General features: G+C 42.8%; 1 long non-coding RNA gene across 1 annotated transcript in view; it reads left to right on the top strand.

Moving 5' to 3' along the window:
- Positions 1-23,045, top strand: part of LOC147012994 (uncharacterized) — a 119,083-nt gene extending 96,038 nt beyond the window's left edge. Inside the window, exon 3 of the long non-coding RNA XR_015051146.1 lies at positions 22,928-23,045. This is a non-coding gene — a long non-coding RNA (uncharacterized LOC147012994). The remainder of the gene's footprint in view (positions 1-22,927) is intronic.
- The last annotated feature ends 588 nt before the right edge of the window (positions 23,046-23,633 follow it).

Raw genomic sequence — 23,633 nt, 5'->3', positions numbered from 1 at the left:
CCAGCTCGCCACATAAGGGCCATGCAGCCTCATTGTTTTGGTCATTGTGCATGCTTTTCTCTTCTTCCCAGGAGATAGCTTAGTTGAAATAGGTTAGTGGGCCCCGACAGCAAGAGATTAGATGAGAAGGATTTCGAGGGGCAGGGGGTTAGATTTAGAGTAGAGGGTTTAGTGGGGCAGTTAGGTAGAGGTGAGGGTCAAAGCCGGTTGTCTCACCTGCTTCTGGCGTACGCTCATGTTGGCTTGTACCTTCTGCAGCCACTCACCTGCACATCCTTTGCCAGTCAGCCTTCGCCACCTTGCCTGCCAGTCTTACCATGCCAGCTATGCCACTTGCACCTTCTGTCATGTGAGGAATTGCTCTTGTTTTTACCATACCTGCCATTGTTGCTTACCTGCTGCATTGTGCCATTTTTGTGGGCTGAAAGTATAAATGCATAAAGTGGTATATTCTCACGATATACCACTTTATGTATTTTTGTGCATAAAGGCTGAAGAACCTGCTCAAGGTCAAATGAGATATTGTTTATTGTGGGCGAAAGACCTCATGTTCATGGGCCAAGAACACACTTTGTTGTGTAATATTTCTGGGCCCTCCAGACCTTTTCAAGAACTCCAGTTGTGGAGAGGCCATGTGGGCTATTGGGAAGCACAGGTGCTGAAATTAGTCCCTGCTGTCACCGAAGACACTTGTTGTGCCAGGACCCACGACACTGATTGACAGTGTTGTGGAAGGGGGTCTTATACCAGGTAGGAGGGGCCATACATTCCCAGACTTGGCAGACTCTTATGATAAATAAGAAGAGGCCCCCCTGGTACATCCTCCCCTTTCCCAACCCTTTGCAGTCACAGTGTCCCAGTAAAAGTGAAGCACATGATCACGAACCTTCTCGAGTCACGGTTTCTCGTGAGCAGGTTCTCCACGTCGGCACACCCCATAGACATGTGGCATCATACAGTACAGGGATCGTTGTACAATGTCATGATGACAAGATAGGCTTGAGAGCCAGCAGCCCTGCAAAGGCAGAGAGGAAAAAGGAAGAAAGCATCATGTGGGAGAAAGCGACAGTTTCGTGAGCATCGTGGGGAAGAGGAGTGGCTGAGTGAGCCTGAATGGTTAATGGTTACTTTAGCAACAAATGAATATTATTTCAAGAATTTTTATTAATGATTTTCTCTGAATTATATATGCGTAATGCTGAATTTGGATACATAATCTCCCGATTTACGAACACAATGTGTTCCTGAAAGGTAGTTTGTAAATCGGTAGTGATTTCCACCCAAAAGTTTTCCCCATTACAGATCTTCATGGTATTTTTGTATTTGCACTGCACTGGAAAGTTCCACGGAATATCCCTAAGGTGAGAAAACAGCGGCAAAGCCTCTTAGAATCTCATATTTCCTGTCTCACGATATACCACTTTCCTATCATTCTTTCCAGTAGTAGCACTTCCTTAAGCACTTAGGGGAAGGGAGGTGAAAATTTATGTTCTGCCGCTTGGCACCGGCCAACCTCAGTATGCCAGTGCATCTGGGTGTCGTAGTTTAAGTATGTGCATTGCAAATGAATGCATTAGTGGAGCAATGCATTAGCTAAGAACGGAACTGTTTTGAATTTTTGTACATGCATGTTTAGAGAAGGGAGGAAGTTGTGATGTATGGCAAGTGGGTTCAGATCCCAATGCTGCCCCCCCTTTTCTGAACGCAGCTTCAGGAGAGGCTGAAGGAGGAAGGTGGGGGTAGTGTTGTGGAAATGGCCCTAATGGGGTAATGCTGTTTAGTATTTGTTCAGAATAAGCATAACGTAATTCATTGTGATGTTAGATATGTGTCGCTATAACGTGGGGATAGACGATCGTCTCCCTGTCATCCTCTTTTTGTCCTCTCCTCCTCCTTCATCTGTAGCACAAGGCAGCGAGTAGCATCATTGGCTGGGGGTGTGGCTGTGCCGCTGATGCGATGCCCCTGTTACTAGGTACTCATTTTGCTGACCTCGGAAGGATGACATGCTGAGTTAACCCAACCTGGCGTTAATTCAAGTGCCCAACAGAGGCTTGAACTCAAGACCCCAGGATCTTAAGCCAGCCGCCGATCCGTTTAGCCAACACCAGGCTCTGTTTGTGTCTAAAAATCGTTACAGCCCATTTAATGACCTTTTTTTCTGTCATCTGTTTAAAGGTTTTCTTTTTAAAACACTCGCAAAACAATTCAGTGCGAGGCTGGTAGGTAAACCAACCCGAGCCGTGCCCAAATTCAAAAGGTGCCCAAATTACCTCAGTTGGCTCGTGAAGATGCATTGTAACTAAAGGAGAAACCATTGTTCCTCGTGATGTTGCCATTGTGGTGAAGTCACGATGCCCACATGTGGTTAATGACCAATAGTGGGGCAACTTAGCATCACAATTGTGCATTTTGTGAGGAAAGCACCAAATTTGGCACACTATTAACCTCACATATTATGAACAGATTTGGATATTGGGCCATCTCAAATTCAGCCACTGATGGCTGTGGCAGCTATTTTCCAAAATGGCCACTAGCGGTTACTATAATTTCACTCTAACATTGGTTTGAACATTTATTAAAAGCTGAATTAAGAAAAACATAACCTGTAGCCACCTCAAGTTTAAAGATAGCCGCCATTTTGCAAGATGGCTGCTAATTATTTGTTGTACCAGACGACTATCTCACTTATACAAATTGGTTGTTGAGAATGGTGGCAAACGAATCAAGGGCTGCGTCTGATTAATATGAATACCAACATCGCTTATGTAGTCAGTGGTTGTTGAGCATGGTTGCAAACGAATCGCGGGCTGTGTCTCATTCATATGAATACCGACATCTCACTCATAGAAATTGATCGAGAGATGTCTGATTTAAATGTTCTGAATCAGTGACAGTCTGCTCTGTTAATATCCTCTCAATTTTGTGAGCACTCTTCCTTACACACACACGAGCTGTGCATTCAAGTGCGGCTTTTTTGCACTTGCAACGCTTCAGACAGCTCTTCTTGCACTTGCACGATACTAGCTCATAGCAGGTGTGGGCTGCTTTGGGTAGCTTCGTCCAGTGTGGCTCGTACACCCCCTCGTCATTCTTGACCTAGCCCCAGCTGGATGGAGGAGGCAGCTCTGGCGTTGGTAGCAGTGTTTGACCCCACACATGGCCTCTTGGTAGTCCGTCCTCTTCACATGCTCCTCCAGAGCTACCTTGGTTGGCGGGATCAGCTGCACGTTGTTCTTCTTCGCGAAGAGTTTCTTCCGGGCCTTGTCAATGTCGTTGCACGTCGTGCTGGTTCTGTCATAGAGCAATATGACGAACCTCTCGATGGTGTGCATGACTTCGTCTGGTATGCCACTTGGTGCAGAGGATAGCTTCAGCAGTGCGTCTGTAAGTTCTGGCAGAACGGTCCAGATTGTCCAAGCAGTCTTCTTACCATATCCAGCAAAGCTAGATACAGTGTCACACCTAGTCAGAGCGTGAAACATTGGGAGTTCTTGTGCCTTCTCTGGTTCTAGGCCAGCTGCTATTTCGTGGGCTGCCAGGTACCAAAAACTCTTCTGAGTGCCAAATGCTAGCCAAAGTTCATCTTCTGGTTGCAGTCCCTGGATCACTGACACAGCCAACACCACAACATTGGTGTCAACTGTCTTGATCAATATCTTGTGGTGACCATGGTTGGCTGCATGGGATGCATGCAACAACATTCGACTGCCAGCTCCTTCGTGGCTGCATGGGGCGAGCAAGGCCAGGTCTAGCAGCGGTGGCTTGCTCAGGACTGTGTCTCCATCAGTGATAACCAGCTGCTTGTCATCCTGGTCAAACCACCTGAAGATAGCTTCTGATAGGAACTTGAACAGCTCGGTCTTGTTGGTGTCCACTTGGAGGAAGTTCTGCCAGTTTCCAGGTATAACTGCTGCTCCGACCACACGTCTACGCACTCCTTTTCCACGCTTTGATCTTGCACTGCCTTTCAGTGAATCAGCAACATAGCAGTCCCAGACCAGGTCCAGGCATGACACAGTCTGAAGCTTTATTGACAGGTACGGTATGAAGACATCCTGGGCATAGTCATCAAAGTTCTTGGCTACTGCAGGCTTCAGCATCTGGACAATGACTGCTCCATCAAGAACTAGGCTGGTGGTATCAGAAGCCTCTGATTGGGCATTGGAGAACTCTTCAAAGCATTTGAGGAGATCATTCTTCATACCTAGACAGAGACTTTCTCCATTGGAGAGAGAGCTGAAGGACACGCTTGATTCTCATGACGAAGGAATTCTTCAAGGTTTCCATCCCTCGTCTGGCAACCGATGTAGAGCCATGAGAAGAGTGCCACATCGTTCCTGAGAGAGGCCAGCTGCTGTTTCCCTTCATTCACACTTTTCGGGGTGGAAGTGCTAAACACCTTCAGCTTGTTCCGACGAATTGCATCATCAATTGGCTTGGTCCTTTCCACCAGGCATTCTTTGAAACTTTGTAACCCGGTAATCCGTGACTGAGATAATCCTATGACCAAACTGCACCCCGCAAACCAAACTCAACTTGATGAACTATGGTTAACAATGGGATAGCATAGATAACTCTATGGGCACAGAACAAAATAACAATGAATCGAGTCAACAAGTGTAAGCTGGCAACTCAACCGTGCGCGATTCCGGGGTCAATATGCACGCACACCACTTCTACTACCATGTGCCAAGCCAATAATGCTATGAATGTTTATCATTGGTTTTCATTCAGAATCTGTGTCTTCATAAGACTAATTAGTCCACTTTAACTTTTTTTTCTCAACCAAATGAAATTGTTACTTTCTTTGACCATTATTGGACCTTTATTAGAAAATAAACTTTCACTATCAACCTGCATTCCTCTCCAGTAAAGCAGATATGTGTCATAACAGTAACCACTGGTGGCCATTTTGAAAAATGGTCGCCACAGCCATCACTAGCTGAATTTGAGATGGCCCAATATCCAAATCTGTTCAGAATATGATAGGCTACTAGTGTGCCAAATTTGGTGCTTTCCTCACAAAATGCACAATTGTTATGCTATATTTAGCTAAGTTGCCCCACTACAATGGCAAAGACAGGGGAATACCACATGAGCCAGAAATTAAAAAAATATCCAGATAAGAGAGAGAGCTGAGAGAGAAGGCAACTGAGGGCAATCTCAGTTCCTTCCATAAAGCTCGGAACAAATGTGTATCTACCCTCAGGAGAGCCAGAAAACAACATCTTTCTCATCTCAAGTCTGAACTCTCAAACCTCACTTCTGGTTCTGGGTTTGGTGGGTTGGCAGGTCTCCTTGGGGGGCTCCCTGCTGACGATCTCAAAGTTAAGTTTCCGGTCGTTATCTGTCCCGTTTTAACTGTTTATTTTTTTACCTACATGTTACTGTGTGTTCCTAGTTCGGTTTTGTTTTAAAAATCGTGCTATTTTGTGAGATTTTGTCGAACTTGTCTTCCTGGGTGCTTGAGGCCTATCCTTGAGGCTTGAGGCCTACCCTTTGTTTCCCTCGGTGTACGATCATGTTTATTTGTTTTTTCTCCCCATTATCTTCAATTTCTATCTTTCCCCACTTTCTTAACGTCCCTCATCCCTCCCAACTAATCACTCTATTTCTTATCTTAAATCAAAAAAAAAACACTACCTTTCTCCGATTCTTCTTCTTCCTCTTCTTCTTCTTCGTAATCACCTCTTCTTCTTCTTCCTCTTCTTCTTCCTCGATTTTTTTCTACAACACTTCCATGACCTAATCTATTGAAAACTCTCTCAAACATTAATAATAATTAAAAAAACGATCTCTTATAATGCTTCATCTTCCTCTTTCACATGTGTGGTACTCGTTACTGTATCATAATGCACCACTCTTCTGCTATTTAAACAGACTGCTCTCAATTTGACCTTTCCTTCATACCTTGCCGAAAAATCCAACTGTTGCAGCGTTTCTTCTCTCCATTCTCTGAATTCGCCTTTATTGCATCCCTCAAGAAATGTGTTTAATCGCATAACTGACCTAAAACTTTTAAAAAAAACCCCAGTTTGCTATGAATGTTCGCTTCCATCAACCATTCTTTTTTTACAACTTCAGTGCCAACTCACTCCTCTCACCCCTCACTCTCAATGCAACCATCCCACTCTTCTCCCTCCAAGCCTCCCTCTCACCTCTCTCAAAAATTCCCCCCTCACCTTTCTCCCACCATTCATCCCCTCACTCATCCTTCCCAAAGTTGCCCCCCCTCCCATCCACAAAGCTGCCTCTTTCCACTGCCCTCTCACCTACATCCCTTCACTCTACCTCCTCAAAGCCTCAACTTCCTTCTTCCCCCTCTCTTGTCTCACCTCTCCCCAAGCACCACAGAGCCTTTTCTCCTCCTCATTCGGCCCTCTCCCCTAGCTATTCTGCAATCCCCCACACTCTTTCAACAACACTCCTTACCTCCCCCCTCGTCCCTGTCCTATCCTCACCCCCCCCACCCACTGCACCCAAAGCCTCCTCCCCTACCTCTTCATTAAAAGTATGGACCTCAAATATCCGGAGCCTTCGCTCACACCTTTCAGATCTTTCCATACAGGCTGCCACTGACAAACCAGACATAATATGCCTAACAGAAACTTTCCTCCCCCAAGACATGTCTGACTCCCAAGTATCTCTCCCTGGTTACTCCCTCCTCCGGTTTGACAGACCTGAGCCTCGTTCTGGTGGAGGAGTTGCTCTATTCATCAAAGACTCTATTCCTCACTCTCCATGCACTGCCCTCACTCCCCCACACCCCCAGGAATACCTCTGGCTACGGCTTCCCCTCCACTCCCACCTCATGTTTATATGTGTACTGTACCATCCACCTAAGAGTGATGACTCCATCGACACCTCACTATCTGAAAACATGGACCAACTTCTATCTTCTCATCCAAATTCTCTCTTCCTCATATGTGGCGACTTCAATTGTCATCATGCCAGTTGGCTCAGTGTGGGTACCTCTCTCACCTGTCATGGCACCTCAGCAAAAGCTTTCTGCGACTCATTGGGACTGACTCAATCGGTCAACTTCCCTACCCGGATCTCAACCAATGGTTCTCCATCTCTTCTGGAGCTAATTTTGACAAATTTCCCTGACAATATCTGCTGCTCTTCCTCCACTCTCATCGGTTCTTCTGACCATGTCCTTGTCAAAGTGGACATCTCTCTGGCTGTTAGCAGAGAAGCACCTCACCGCCGTCGAGTTTGGCATTTCACTCAGCCAACTGGCAGGGTCTCCAAGCAGCCCTCAAATTTATGGACTGGTCTCCTATTGCTACTTTCTCCAACATCAACTCATCCTGGGAATTCTTTCAAAGAAACTTGCTCTCCCTCATGCACAGATTTATCCCCTCTCATATTCAGTTGTCCTACCCTTCCTCCCGCCCTTGGTTCACTGAAGCTTGTGGTGAGGCAGTTGTCCTGAAACAACTTGCCTTTGCATCATGGAAAGCAAACCCAACTGAGGGCAATCTCAGTTCCTTCCATAAAGCTCGGAACAAGTGTGTATCTACCCTCAGGAGAGGCAGAAAACAACATCTTTCTTGTTTCAAGTCTGAACTCTCAAACTTCTCTCCCTCCTCAAAATCCTGGTGGCATCTAATCAAATCTGTATCGGGTGTATGTTCCCCCTCCATCCCCTCCCTTACCTCAAATGGCAGCACTGCTGATACCGCACGTGAAAAAGCTGAATGCCTAAACTCGTTGTTTGCAGCTAAATCTTGTGTCCAAAACCCATCACTTTCTCTACCCACCTGATCCAGTCGCACCCAACTGTCTCTGGACTCTGTCCTTTTCTCCTAACAAGGTGGAGAGCTTGCTGTCAAACCTCGACTCAGATTTTGCAACCAGTCCAGACGGCATCAGCCCACGTGTCTTCAAAGCCTGCTCTTCTGCTCTTGCTCACCCTCTCTCTGTTCTATTCACCCTCTCATTTGTTCAAGGCCATCTGCCATCTGCTTGGAAATCAGCAAACGTCACTGCCCTGCACAAAAAAGGTGCAAAAACAGATCCCTGCAATTATAGACCAATCAGCCTTCTCCCAATCCTCAGCAAGGTTATGGAATCCATAATCACTTCAGACATCAAATCCTTCCTCTTCTCCAATGGCTTGATTTCCGATCATCAATTTGGTTTCAGACCAGGTCACGCTACCCTGGATATGCTGCTTCTGCTCTCCCAACAATGGATGGAAGCCTTCAATGCCAGATAGGAAGTCCGAGCCGTATCCCTGGACATATCACATGCTTTTGACACAGTCTGGCACCCTGCCCTGCTCACCAAACTCTCTTCCAATGGTGTCCAAGACCATCTCCACTCATGGCTCGCAGACTTCCTCTCCTGTTGCAGTCAACGTGTGGCCCTAAATGGAGTTCTTTCATCCCCCCTTCCTGTGTCCAGGCTGGAGTTCCTCAAGTTAGTGTTCTGGGCCCTGTTCTTCTTCTGGATTTCATCATTGATCTCTCCGACTCCATGTAAAATCCTCTATATCTCTTTGCTGATGACTCGGCCCTCTGCCGTACCATCGGTCATCCCTCAGACCGGCAAGCAGCAGCTTCTTCGCTCACTGCTGATCTGGATAAAATCACAAACTGGTCCAACACGTGGAACATGTCTTTCAATCGCGACAAATCTCACACTCTCACTATGTCTCTTCGAAAGGACCGTTTAGAAACCCACCCCCCCCCCCCACCATCCACTTTCTCAACAATCCTCTGGAAGAAGTCCTTTCTTTAAAGCTTCTGGGTCTCACTATCTGCCATGACCTTTCCTGGGAAAGCCAAATTTCAAACCTCGCCTCCAAAGCCAGTCGCCGACTGGGAATCTTCCGTCGTACAAAGTCCTTCCTCGGCCCACCTGAGCTCCTGACCACTTACAAAGCTTTTGGCCGCAGCCTGATGGAGAACTGCTCTCTCCTCTGGGCTGTTGCTCCTGCCTCCCAACTTTCTCTCATACGAGCCGAGACAAGATATACAAAAAAATTACAAATAAAAATAAAAAGGCTGGGTTTTCACTTTGCAAAGGGTCATGTTGAGTTTCACTTCCCTCACTGGCTACGGAATCCACCATGCGAAGGGATTGAATCGACCAACCGGCCGAGTCTCCCCTTGCAGAGGAGCCATCTCTCTCTCTCTCTCTCTCTCTCTCTCTCTCTCTATCTCTCTCTCTCTCTCTCTCTCTCTCTCTCTCTCTCACTCTCTCTCTCTCTCATTCTTTCTCTCTCCCATTCTCTCTCTCCCACCCCCTCTCTCGATCCTGCTCTCTCTGCCTCTCTCTCCCTCTCTCTCCCTCTCTCTCTCCCTCTCTCTCTGGCCCCAGAACGATTGCACTGCCTTGGAGTCTAACTGACACCAGACTCCTGCACAGCTCTACCTATTGTACGCTTGACCAACTTGCTTCATTGTCTTGGCAAACCCAATTTATGGCTCCTTTATTGTGCATGAAGGCCTGGGGTTCTGGGATCGCCACGAGGGGAAGCACTGGAGTTTCTTGAACTCCTGCTCCTGACGACGCCGTCCACAGATAACAGTCCAATGAGTAGTTCTTACACAGCCATAGCCACTTGACTTAGACTACTGCTCTAACAGGGTTATGCTTCAATGTCTCTGCGATACCTTTCTGTTGGCACGGCAACCTAACTAGAGGCCATGCCCTCAGCGCCACACTTGGTGATCTTCTGCCGAGCGGACCAGATACGCACAACACTGGCTGACAGAGCAAATCAGGCATGGGGTACAACTTCCCATCTAACTACACTTGTATGCTATGTCGGGCCAATGAAGGAAAGGACAACCAAGACAGATTGGAAATAATAACCAACAATTATTTGTTACACACATAAGCAATCATCGAAAAGCAAGTATTTACAGGTAAGAAAACAAAAGTACACATAAGAGCAGATTTACCAAATACGTATTCTTTCTTATACAATCTTATTTACTCAAGAGACTTGGCCATCATTCAATCTGGGGAGAAGAAGACAACAAGAACTTAAGATGAAAAGTAAAGTAAAGTTCGGAGAAAATAAAAGAAGGGGCGATTATTTTTTTTCCTCACCTCACACAGCCCAACGGGGCTGCGCAATCATACAACTATGCTTGAGAATGTGGGGGAAAGGATGGGTAAGATGGGCAGTAGCAATGCGGCACAATGGGACTCCCATCTACATCCCTGATTTGACCAGACCTAGCAGGCCAGTCCTCTCCGGCGTGAAACATATGCGACTCGCCATCCTCTGCCTCAACTTCTTCCTCCTCAGGATGTCGCTTTCTCTAGTCTCTGAGCCTTCTGCTCCTTGCAGGACAAGCTTTCAGGCAAAGAACAAGATTTGAGCTCCTTTCTGTTCCTAAGACATGGCTTTTTTCCCCCACAAGTTTGAGGACAAGCTCCAAGCTCCTTTCTCCCTGCAGGACATCACTTTCTCTCATCTAGTCCTTTGCACTCACATCTTCTTCCTCCTCATATCGCTTTCTCCCCATCTCGGCTTGTGTGAGCCTCCTCCTCATTGGTCCACATCTGATGTGGGCGGGTCGAGAATGCAGCTTGTGGGAAACGCCGTGTCATTCTGAAGGAACTTTCAATACAGCCCCCGCCCCTCCCTTCACCCGCCCAAGGCGACCAGAGCCCACACTCCATCCCTCGCACGCAAGCGTTCATTGTACAGTCTGCACTCTACCATGCCTGCGAGATGTGCTGCACCCCACCATGCATGGGAAAAGTGCCGCACCTCGTGCCATGAACATGCATGTGAGAATGGACACAGTCCCTTGTGGTGAAAGTAATCCGATCGGCCCGATGAGTGAATGACCACAGACGGACCAAATGTGCCCAACCAAACAATGCATGAATGGAGTGAAAATGGAGAGGGATGCCGCTGAACCAAGGGACGACTGAACGGCCGCAGGGCTGAAGGTAAGACCGATGGGGTGAAAGAGGGATTGTTGAAAGGAGCAGGGGGGGGGGAGTCCTCTAATGGGCTTTTCCTCATCAAAAAAAATAAATCATGACAGCCAGAATTCCCCCAAGACCAGGTATGTTTCATTTCATGAACAATGGTCATGAGGAAGGAAGCAAACAATCAATCAATCCTATCCATCCATTGGGACCATACTCTGTGCAGAGCATTGGTTCTGCCTAAGCAGTCTCCTTGGCTATTCAGCACAATCCTGGATGAGTCTCCACTCCAACACAGGATACCAGCAAGCTGGCACTCATTTTGCCAACCTCAGAAGGATGACAGGCAGAGTCAACCCCACCTGGTATTAATTCAACAGCTTAGTGGGATTTGAACTCAGGATACACTCAGGATCCAACAATCCCAAGCCCACCACCCTAACCATTAAGCCAACACCAGTTATAAACAATCAATGATATAATTATAAACCTCTTAACCCAACTACTGGTACCTGTGTACCCACAATGCCAACAAACGAACGGAGAGTCCTTAATTATATAAGTCCTTATCCAGGCCAAATCGTTCACATCATGGTGGCGAGACAGAAATATCGCTCTGGCAGGGAAACTGCCCGTCACGTTTCCTCGTCGAGCCCGGAGGAGAGGATTGGGCACAGCCCTGGCTGCAGTAAGAGTGAGCGAAGCGCACACCATTCCCATCAAGCTGATTCAGCTTCTCCTGATGCTTCCGTCCTCATTCTGCCCTTTATCCAGTTTTAAAAGAATATAAAAGACAGATTACAGAGGTGAGGACATTAAAAGTGGGGTCAAAAGGGTTGATAATTTTAGATACAAACACTGGGAGAGGGAGACAATGTCGAACTATTACATGTGCGACTTATTTTTAATATCTCTATATTATAGGGTAAGGGATCAAATTTGTCCATGCTTCTCCTACCGGTGATAATGTGCGTGCCTTTCTTTGACTGCAAACCCACCCTTGCGTGTTCGTTGTTTGCAGTCAGTACAATATTATGTATTTTGTAAACCTTTTATTTAGGGTGTGTTTTCTAGCAAAGAACACGCATTCGGCCCCTTACAGACATCCATTTTGCTTTCGGGCAGACGAGATTATACGATATACAGTAAACCCTTAAATATCGCCGGGGTTATGTTCCTGGAAAATGCAGCGATAGTTAAAACCAAGGGCTAATGGGAAAGGGGGGTTAAGTTTTGAGAAAATATGGAGGAAGGTGGGCAGCAGCTAAAAATAAATATATCACAATTGAAATAAACATGTAAAATACATATAAAGCATGTTAAGATTGAAATAAACAAAATGAGAAATAAACAGGATAGAACCATCATAAATATATGTGGAAAAATTACAGGCCCAGACTGGGAATCAAACCTGGGAAATAGCTCAGATGGCAGAGCCATGGTATGTTTGGTTTGCGAGGCTTGTTAGAGGACATGGGTTTAATTCCTTCTTTGGGCCTATAATTTTTCCACATATATTTATGATGAAATATACATGCAAATAAAATAAAAACAGTATGAAATAATCAGACACAAGACTTCCACCTTTGAAATTTATTCCAAAACAGAAAGGTGATTTTTACAAAATAGTGACGTGAGTGAGGGTAGAAATATCACAGACCAGATTCTACTCTGCCGTAAATATAAACTGCAAGACTTAGTTCGGGATGGCGTTTATCCTGTTGGAGTGGGGAGCAGAGGGGCCTTATTATCTTTATATGCATGTTTTAGAAGGTGGAATGGAGTCCTTCCAGGGCTCAAAATATCCACGTCCATTTTTATATGGGATCACGATTCATGGACTAAGCTGGGAAGTTTTGTTGTTCTCAAAGTTTTGTTCTGAGGGCTCTTTTCACGATCGTCGCTGAGCCCCAGACAGCTTCCAACTGCAGTTCGTTTGTAGTAATATTCCCAAGGATGGTTCGTAAAATCTCCGTGAGGTTCTTCTTTGTCATTCCCTTTGCTCTAATTATCACTGGTACAATTTTGGGGCTCTTCAGCTTCCTAGATCCTTTGACTTCATTTTTGAGATCCTGGTATTTGGTCATTTTCTGCGATTTCTGCATGGTTTTGGCCAAAGTTGCTGGGTACTGACACCTCAATTAGCAATGCTGCCTTTTCTTTATGTCCTAGTACTATATCAGGTCACATTGCTTCGTTTTCTCTAATCATGCTCAATGCGATCATCAGGTTGTACTCGGGTGTTACGTCCTTGTTTTAAATGGGAATTTTTGGTTCTTGTTTCCATGAGTTTTCTGGGACTGGGATATTTTATTTTTGCAGATGTGTCAGTGGATTATTCAACACACATTGTTGTGCCTTTGTGTGGACAGCTGTTCTTACATGAGTTTTTTTTTTACATCCTGAAAAGAAGTGACTCATGTTTTCTGTTTCTACCTAGCAGAACCTACAACTGTCTGGTTGATTCAGTCCTGCCATTTTCTTAAAGCCATTCATGTAGTGTCCTTTGTCTTGGGCATTTATTATGATTCATTCTCCATCCCAGTTGAGCTGACCTCTTTTTAGCCATTCCCTTGAACCTTCTTTGTCAAGGCCCAATCTGTCCAAATCTTATATTTATACATATATATATATATATATATATACATACATACATACATACATACATACATACATACATACATACATACATACATACATATATATATATATATATATATATATATATATATATATATATATATATATATATATATATATATGCCTGGTGTTGGCTTAATGGTTAAGGTAGTGGGCTTGGGATCCTAGGGTCCTGAGTTCAAATCCCGCTTAGCTGTTGAATTAACACCAGGTGGGGTTGACTCTGCCTGTCATCCTTCCGAGGTCGGCAAAATGAGTGCCAGCATGCTGGTATACTGTGTCGGAGTGGCGACCCGTCCAGGATTGTTCCCAATAGCCAAGGAGACTGCTTCGGCGGCACCAACGCTCTGCACAGAGTATGGTCCTAATGGATGGATGGATATATATATATATATATATATATATATATACATACATACATACATACATACATACACACATACATACATACATATATACTGTACATCTTCCTGCTCTTTAATCGTTCTCCCAGTTGTCGGTGTACATCTATTGATATTTAGCCTTATATTTTTATTATAACTTTTTCTTATCATTGGAGCTATATTCGTTGCTGTTTCGGTTTCATGTGTGACATCTTCTATTTGCACTTGTTTTTGGAAAAATTTGGCGAGGTGGGTTAGGGATACCTTCTCTGGTTTGTTGTCTTCGTGTTTGCATATGAATTGGATTCGGAAGTCTGTTGAACTTTTAATGTAATTAACCAATCCCACAGTTGTCATTCTGTGCACTTGGTTGAGTTGCATCAGGCGGCTACCTCCTCGTCGTCTCGGCAGGTACATTCTCAGGATGCATTGATTTTTGTATTACGTTTTGTGGAGAGTGAGAAGTTTCCTTGTGTTGATATCTAATTCATTGATTTTCGCTTGTGGCCAGTTTATTATTCCGCAAATGTATTGGAACACTGGTACTGCGGGTTGGTTTATGGCTTTGTTTTTGTTTCTCAGCGTGAGATACAGTATGTTTTTAGGATCTGCCTTGTTCTCGGCAGGTATTCTTTGGTAATTGTTTTGCGCTTTTGTTTGTGACATATTTGATGGCCTTCTTCTCCTCCAAGGTATCTCTATGATGATTCTTTTTCAAGTTGCTGTGTTGTATTCAGGGAGATTGTAACGTTCTTTTTTGTTGGTTTACCTTGTACAAATGTGCAAATGGCACATTTATCGATGCTAAATTCCATTTGAATGTCTTTGGAGCACAGTTTCACTAATTTCAGTTGTACTGCCAATTCTTCTTCGTTTGTTGTGAAGAGCTTTAAATCATCCATGTACTGGAGATGTATCACCTTTCTCATCTCGATGAACATTCTTCTATTGGATGTTGGGGAATATCCCTGTCCTTTCTCATTAATGAGGTTGTTCAGTGCGTCAAGAGTCAGAAATAACAGGAGTGGCAAAATGCTGTCTCCCTGGAAGATCCCTTGACATACTTTAAGTCCTGGTATTTCTATTTTTCCTTCTGATTGCTGTGCATATCAATGCAGAATTCTCGTGTTCCATTGCTTTCTCAATCCTTTTGATTACTTGGGTGTTGATCTTGTACAATTGCATGCATTTTATCATCCATGAATGTGGAACACTATCAAAAGCTTTCTTTTAGTCGATCCTTGCTGTGGATAATTTTGATACTTTTCATTTTATAGTTTTTGAGTCTGGCCTTGTTTATTAGTCGGTGGTCTATTGCTCCATAGCATCTTCTCTTATATTCATTCTGTTCTGCCTCTCGGCCTCCTTGTTGTGTTAGGTGGTGGTATATCATTTTCTGATGAATCCTGTCAGAAGTTTGTATATTGTTGGTGGACAGGTTATTGGTTGATATTTGTGAAGTAGTTGGGTTTCTTCAGATTTTGGGATGAGGTAGGTGCTACCATTCATCTGTGTGTCATTCACCCATTACATGAATCCTCTGCGATAAGTCCGTTGAATGCTTGAGCGCAGTGATTGTATAGAGCATGTAGTTGCTTTAGTCAGAAGTTTGCAATTCCAGCTGGGCCAGGGCTTTTAGAGTTTGCCGTATTTTTTCAGTTGTTTTTTAAATTTCATTTCTTCAATTATCACTGGGGCATTTCGTTTAAATGTTTTCCAAATGTGGAATGCATCGACTCTCTTCCAAGTGTGGATCCAATTCTGCCTCCTTGTTGTGTTATTTTGGGACTTCATAAGTTCCTTTTCAGAAAATATCAAGTTTATCTTTCTTCGGGGCTCTGGTACAAATTTCCTTCTGTTTCCCTAATTTGCGGTCAAATCTTTTCAGGTTATTTTCAAACATCTGGTTTTGCTTTCTCCCATTGTTGACTTTGTTATAGCTTATATTTAAATCTTCCTTGCTATCGTTTCTATTTTTAGTTTGTTTTCAGCAACCATTGCCCCACAGTCTCTCAGTCTTTGTCCTTTGGGAATCGGTTTCTTCTTCTCAATGACTACATTTGTCTCATTTCATTTTTCACTTGTTCTCGCTCTGTGTCATTAGTCCACATTGCCATTGTTGTGCTTGGTCCCTGGTTGTAGGGCCTGGTTTGTTCTTATTACAGTGTTGTTTGCATGTTACTTTTTCTTGAATGAGTAGTGCCACCGCAAAACACACATTATTAATTTCCTTCAAGGGGGATGATTTTGGTGTCATTTTTCTGAGTACTCGGTTGGTTCTCCTTCCTAGTATTTTTGTCTGTTTGTTGTTTTCAATTCTCAAGAGTTGTGGGCTTTCCCTGAGAGGTATCAATCTCATCTCCTCTATTTTGTTGGCCAACTCTTTCTCCAGCCTATGCTGTCCATCATCATCCTCGTCTTCTTCTTCCTCTTTTCTGTTCAGTTATTCTCCCTTGTCTTTCCCTTCATTATCATCTGCTGTTCTTGCTCTCTTCCATTCTGTCTGTGTCAGTGTTATTTGGGTTGGTTTAGTGGGTAGGACGTGTTCTCTCTCCAGGGGTAGGTCTGCCTTATGATCTCTAGCACCGAAGGTGAATGGAGGTTATGTATTCACCCTTGTTTTTTGTCTGTCTGTCTGATTGTCTGTCTATTTGTCTGTGAGCAGGATATCTCAAAAATGTATGGAGGGATTCGGACAAAACCTGGTGGATAGATTGGGTGTGTGAAAGGGGACAAATAGATTCGAATTTGGTGAAGATCTTGAACCGGATCTGGATATTAGAATTTTTAAATTGATTCTTCACCATTAAAATATAGGGCCAAAAATGATACATAGCATGGTATCTCAAAAAGTTGCAAACGAGTTATGACAAAACCTGGAGAATGAGTCGGGTAGGTGACAAGGACGAATTGATTAAATTTTGGTGAAGATCTGAATCTGGATGTGGATACGATAATTAAATTACATTTTTCAACGGATTCTTCACCATTGAAAGATAGGGCCAAAAACGATATCCTGTATAGGATGGTATTTTTAAATATTGTTGATGGATTCGGACGAAACTTGGTTGGACAAGTTGGGTGTGTGACCAGGTCAAATTGATTCGATTTTGGTGAAGATTAAGACGCATATCCAGCCTATCCGTGGGATACAAAATGTAAACTGTTCAACTTGGTGGATGTATGCGCTCTATCGAGTGCCATTCTTTTGTCTTCATGTTATACTTGGTCTCTGCATCTGGACCTTTGGTGCTAAGCTGTTGTCCAAGCTTGTGTGTGTGTGTGTGTGTGTGCGTGCGTGTGTGTGTGTGTGTGTGTGTGTGTGTGTGTGTGTGTGTGTGTGTGTGTGTGTGTGTGTGTGTGTGTGTGTGTGTGTGTGTTATAAATTTCAAACATTGTGTATCACTTACATAAATGTTTAGTACTTTGTGAGTGGGTGAGAAAGTTGAAATTTTGCTTTCCGATGGAACTTGAAGGCATATTCCTGAAAAAAAAAATCACAAAAATTTAATTGTGAAGTTACATTTATTGTTTACTGCTGGAATTTATTTCAATTTTACGACGTAAATTGAAATTGAAGATAATCTGCAAATCTACTTCACTGAGTTGTTGTGGTATCTGGATGGCGGCCCAGAGAGTATGGGGCTTGGGTCCATCTTCTGGAGTATTTTTTGCAAGAGTTGTTCTTCTGCAAAAGTGAAGGATGTCTCTCAGAAATAAGGACTTGTTCTTCAATAGCGCATGCGCACACACACACACACACACACACACACACACACACACACACACACACACACACACACACACACACACACACACACACACACACACACACACACACACACACACACACACCTTTTAACACTCCATTAATCTAACTTGCTGTGAAATAATTCATTACAAAATAAAAAAAACGACAAACCCCCAAATATTTTCATGTCAGTGGCCTGCAAAAGTGTTCACCCCTACCAATAATGCCACTTGAACTAGTGTGGATCATCGTGTGCCTCACCACACATCGCTGTAGAGGCATAGGCCTTGGCATCTTTGACCATTCCTGTTTCCTCCGGGAGTGAGGGAAGTGGGGGAAGTGGGGGAATGGTGGGTGTGGGTTAGTGGGGGGTGGGGGGGATGGTGGATCGGGGGTTGTTGGCGGAGATAGAGGAATGGTGGAGGGGGATGGTTTGGATGATGCTGGGGGGGATCGTGGTGGAGGTTGGCTAAATATATTTTTTGCTCTGACTGAATATATACTGTAAATCAGAAGTCAAAACCCCACACGTATACATAAAAAGGAGCTGAGCACAAATTTATATTTATTTTAAATGATCAGTTTGAGCTGGATGGCAAAGACAACACAATATCAAATACTGGATGGGAAAGTCGAACTGCCAGAAGTACAGAGCACATGTGCTCCCAAGTATAGCGCCTTCCTTGCTCTTCCAGCGAGTTTTTATTTTACTTCATATATTTCCTTTTGTCCCGATCTCGATCTGCATCTCGATTAATCAAGTCAATGTGACAAATAAATTTACAATGATGAATACATGTAAGTCACGAAAGTGTTTCTTGGGTTAGCCTTATAACACATATATATATATATATATATATATATATATATATATATATATATATATATATATATATATATATGTACTAGCGGGGTGTGCTTACACATTGTGTAAGCATACGAACCTTGCATCCCCATTGTCTCAGGTCACTCACCTGCATTTGATTTTTCATTTAGTTATTTTCATTTTTTTTCTTCATTTATTCATATTTTCATTTGTGGATGTTATCCAACGATTCTGTGATGTTTCCTGGTTTACCAGCTTCGATGTCCATTGGCATGCAAAATTTTAGCTTTCCTCGTCACCCGGAAGGAACCGCTCTTTAATATCAGTCAGTGAGTGAGTAAGTCATTCACTGGTTCAAAAGAGCTTTCTTTATGCAGAAAGAGCTTTATACATAAACAACATGGTGGGATTTGTTAAATAAAATTTGAAGAAGAAGAAGACGTTTTGGTCACAAATATACATACATAACCATATACATTTGCTACATTATAATAAGATTACGAATTGTGTAGAAGCAATTTTTCCAAGTGAACTTCTTTATTTATAACAGAGATCAAACTAAACATTGTTATAGTTGAAGGAGGTTATATGGCAGGAATACCTGTTAAAAACATGAACAAATCAAAATTCACTGGTTCCAAAAGTATTCAATCTCTGCAGTCAGTACTTGGTGAAAGAACCTTTTGTTGCAATGCCTGATATGAGTCTTTTTGGGTTGATCTCGATCAGCTTTGCACCGTGAGATGGTGAAATCTTTGCCCATTGCTCAAATGAAAATTGCTCTCGTTCCACTATGTTTGAAGGGGATCGTCGACAGACTGCATTCTTCAAGTCTCGTCATCAATGTTCAATTGGGTTCAAGTCAGGACTTTGACTGGGCCACTCAAGAACATTTATTTTATTATTCAGCCACTCCAGTGTGGCTTTAGCTTTGTGCTTTGGATCATTATCCTGCTGAAATGTGAATCTCCTACCCAGTTTCAGACTCATGGATGAATCACGCAGGTTTTAATCAAGGATTCTCCTGTACTTTGCACCTTCCATTGCCCCTTCTATCCTGAGCAGCTTGCCAGTCCCTGCTGATAAAAAGCAGCCCCATAACGTGATGCTGCCACCACCATGCTTGATAGTAGGGATTTGTTGACTGGGTGCTGTGTAGTGTTAGACTTGCACCAGATGTAGTGCTTTGAATTTAGACCAACAATTTCAATTTTTTGTCTCATCAGAAGACAAAACCTTTCTCCACACACCTGCGATATCACAAAGACGCTTTTGTGCAAACTCAATATGAGCTTTTAGATGCGTCTTTTTCAGTAATGGCTTCTTTATTGCTTCCTGTCCATGGCGGCCAGCTGTGTGAAGGGAACGGGATATTGTTGATTGATGAACTCTGACCCCCATCTCAGACACACAGCCTTGCAGATTTCAAAGTCATTGCTGCATTTACAGTGACATCCCGAACCAGTTTCCTGTTTGCTCGGCTGCTGGGTTTGGATGGGTGACGTGATCTGAGTACAGTCTGGGTGGTATGATACGTCTTACACTTCTCATTGATGGATTTCACTGACTCAATGGCATAATGAGTAACTGAAATCTTCTATTAACCCTTTCCTGAATGGTGCTTCTCTACCACTTTATGTCTGACTTCTTTGGAAAGCTCCTTGGTCTTCAAGTTTGTTTTGTTGGTGGACCAAGTGAGTTGAACCTTAAAACTCCTTCGATAAGTGGAGGAGCTTAGTTTTTGGAACCTCTTACTTTTATTTTGTATCATTTCAAACAAACAATTTGCTCCTTAAGTGTTTTTGGGTTAATTAGGCAAAGTCGTTGAATACTTATGCAATTGAGAATCATCTGATTTTCTCTGCTCATCTGACTTATTCACATTTTATCTGCATTTTTTTAGATTTATCATTTTGAAGTAGTTTGTGAAGACTCGATATATTTAAAAGTTTGATTTTAAAGCATCATGAAATAAGCTCAGGTGCATCAAAATGTGAAAACTTTGAAGGGGGATGAATACTTTTGCAGGGCATTGTAGGTATCACCATGAATGCAACGATTTATTTTGGGTTCAGAAAACATTTTTAGCAGCGTCTCGCGCAGCGAACGCTGCTCATAGAGAGCTCGGTGTTGTCCTTTTTCTTCTTCTTATTCTTGTTCTTCTTCTTGTTCTTGTTCTTCTTGTTGCTCTTCTTCTTGTGAAGACAAAACCTTAACCTCTAGGACTCAGCTCTTGTATATACAAGATCCGGATCTCCTTAAATACTAAGCACATGTACACATCCTCACATTGACAGTGCCTTTTGAGAGCGTCTGTCATGAACTTTTAAATATATTCGGACATTGGCTTTAAAGTTTCGAAAAGTTCACGTTACTATTTAAAGATTATTCCATTTATCGTATTGTAATTTCGTAAATACACTATTTATTTCATAAATACACTATATATCGTAAATACATAAATACATTATGACGGGTCTCGCTATTGGCTTAATCAAGGCACGTGACGAAATATCGGAAGTTGTTGTTTTTTTTTGTTTGTTTTGTTTTTTAGCCGACAAAACCTTTAGGACGCTGCTCTTGGACACATTTGTCCTTGTTATATGTAACAGATTAACAGGACAATCATTGCAGCTTTTTCAGAATATTGAATGTTGTTCTTGGGAGAAGTTTATCCCACTTTTGATGCTGGCCATGTGATCTCTTAGCATTTGTGTGACATTTTGTCTGGCTTTGTATTTTTGCTCTACTACTCTTGTTATGTTCTTAATCATGGGACATAACATGCACAACATGGAAATGCTGAGTTTTAATGTGTTAAGTGGAAAGGTAAAATGGCCCTTTTTTATGCAACATTTAAAATTGTATATCTCCTTAAATATAGTTTGTTTGCTAAAAGTGTTTTGGTATAAATGTATAAAAAATTAGGTAGTTGAAAGATGAATTGTTATATTATCCTGAAAAATTAATTGTACATTATTATTTTTACTTCTGAGCATTAACAAACAAAAAAGTCTTCTTATTGGGGTTCGTAGGTGACTGTGTGCGTGCTGGCTTTGAATGGTGTTGCCAGTATTTATCTGGTATTTATGAATGTATTGATAGTAAAGGATATGTATGGAGAGTTTATCATGTTATATTTAGCAACACTCAAGGCTGGGTTTGCTGCTCTTTATAATGCAGTACATGACTGCTGGTTTGGCATCATTGCTGGTGGTGTGGCTGTGTTGCTGACGCAGTTCCCCCTCTAGGTTTGTGCAGGGATTTGTAATTTGTTCAGGGTGCTGGTGATGTAGCTCACCTGCTCTTCACAAAGGACACTGTGGGATCTTTAACGTCTATCAGTTAATGACAGCAGACGGAATGCCCCTTTTAACGTCCATCCGAGGGACAACACACGCATTGATGAAGCCCTGCCTGTGAAACACCGGGATGACAGTTTGTAGTTGGTTCAAGATTCAAACCCAGGCTTGACAGCTCAGAGGAGAATGTGTGTACCCCTAGGTTATCCCGCTATCCCAGGGCTGGGTATAATGTACAATGAAATTCCATCACATAAAATGCAGCAATGAATGGTGAATACGGCATCATTTACTTGAAATGTGAAGTAGTTCCATGCAAAGTTCAGGATGTGATAACCAAAACCATGGTCTTTTCTCTTCTCCCACTTGCAGATACACACGTACCTCCAAAATGCTTCCGTGGACACAAACACCCTTTATCTCGCCAAGGAAGCAATTCGATGAGTGCAGTTTATTGTGCCAAGCACCTTTTTAAGTGCGACTGTAGCACAATTGCTGCCTCACCGAGAGTCATTCTTCTTTTCTTTATCTTCTTATTAATACTGTTCTCCACCTTTTGATATCTCATTACACATCCCATTGTTTAATCGTCATTTTTCTTTTTCGATTTTTATTTTCTCATACTTTTTATCATTCTTTGGAAACTTCCACTTTCTTCTTTTATGAACGAGCTCTATGTTAGATTTTCCTATATTATTTTCTATTGCAGGTTCTTTCTCTTTCTCTTTCTCTTTCTCTTTCTCTTTCTCTTTCTCTCTCATCATTTGAATTTCTTGCCTTTTCATATTTCCTCGAATTACCTTTTCATTTTTTCTTTTTCTTTTCTTTTCTTTTTGTTTCTTCAATCCTCTTCATTTACTTGTTTTGAGGCTTCGGGACAGTCAAAATTCCTCTGCTTATTTCAGTGACTCACCAGCATGCACATCTTCTTGTGCTCTTTTGAAATTCGCAAATTTCCCAAAAAAATCTTTCCTTACGATCCCTTCTTGCCATGCCGAATGCTGTTTTTTTCTTGTTTTGGCTATCTTGTTTGGCCTTGCTGCTGATTTTTTTTTGGGGCAAACATCAATATTTTTCTTCCCCTCCGTGTCTTCCGCCCTATTTTTGCCCTTTCTAGGAGTGAAACCTAAGAAACATGCTGGTGACTTTGCCGCTAATCATGGCGAGGAAGATGAAGGTACTTTTTTAAACAAAACTTTTTTTGTGAAACTTTTTTTTCACTATAGAGGAACGATTTTTTTTTTTGGAGGAGGTACTCATTTTTTACTCTTCCTTTTTAAAAAACCTCTGTGACTCCATTTTCCAGACAGCCTCGAACCTACAAGCAGCATTTATGCTTATGAAACAGTCACTTACTGTAGAAAGAATATATAATTTCCTAAATACTTTTTTTGAGATGTTTTCATTCCCATAGCACTCTCACCATTTTTACATATTTTGTTCATTAGGAATTGACTTTTTTTTACAGCTTCTTATGCTCATGGTGGAGTTGTTACACACAGACAGCGACATTAGACAACATCGGACTTGACTTCAGACAAACACAGCTGGTGACCTTGGAGGAAGTGACGTAGTTCTTCCTAATGCCCTCTGCATGACATTCTGTGACATTGCTTTTCTCTTCGAAGTCATCATGGCAATTAAGGAGAATCCCCCCCCCATGCCCCCTTCCACTTCACCACATGTTATGACAAGCATCCGTGCCTTATCCTCCAAATGCTAATCATCAAGCAAGGAAGCAGCACAGCCCATTTTTTTGAAGTCTTTGGTATGACTTGGCCAGGGCCAGAATTGAACCGCCGACTTCCCATACTCAGAGGGAA

The sequence above is a fragment of the Eptatretus burgeri genome, chromosome 14, assembly GCF_056783735.1.
Source record: "Eptatretus burgeri isolate ZD-2024b chromosome 14, Ebu_testis_v1, whole genome shotgun sequence".
NCBI lineage: Eukaryota > Metazoa > Chordata > Myxini > Myxiniformes > Myxinidae > Eptatretus > Eptatretus burgeri.
The sequence above is the reverse complement of the archived record's forward strand: the minus strand, read 5'-3'. Positions and strand labels throughout refer to the sequence as shown.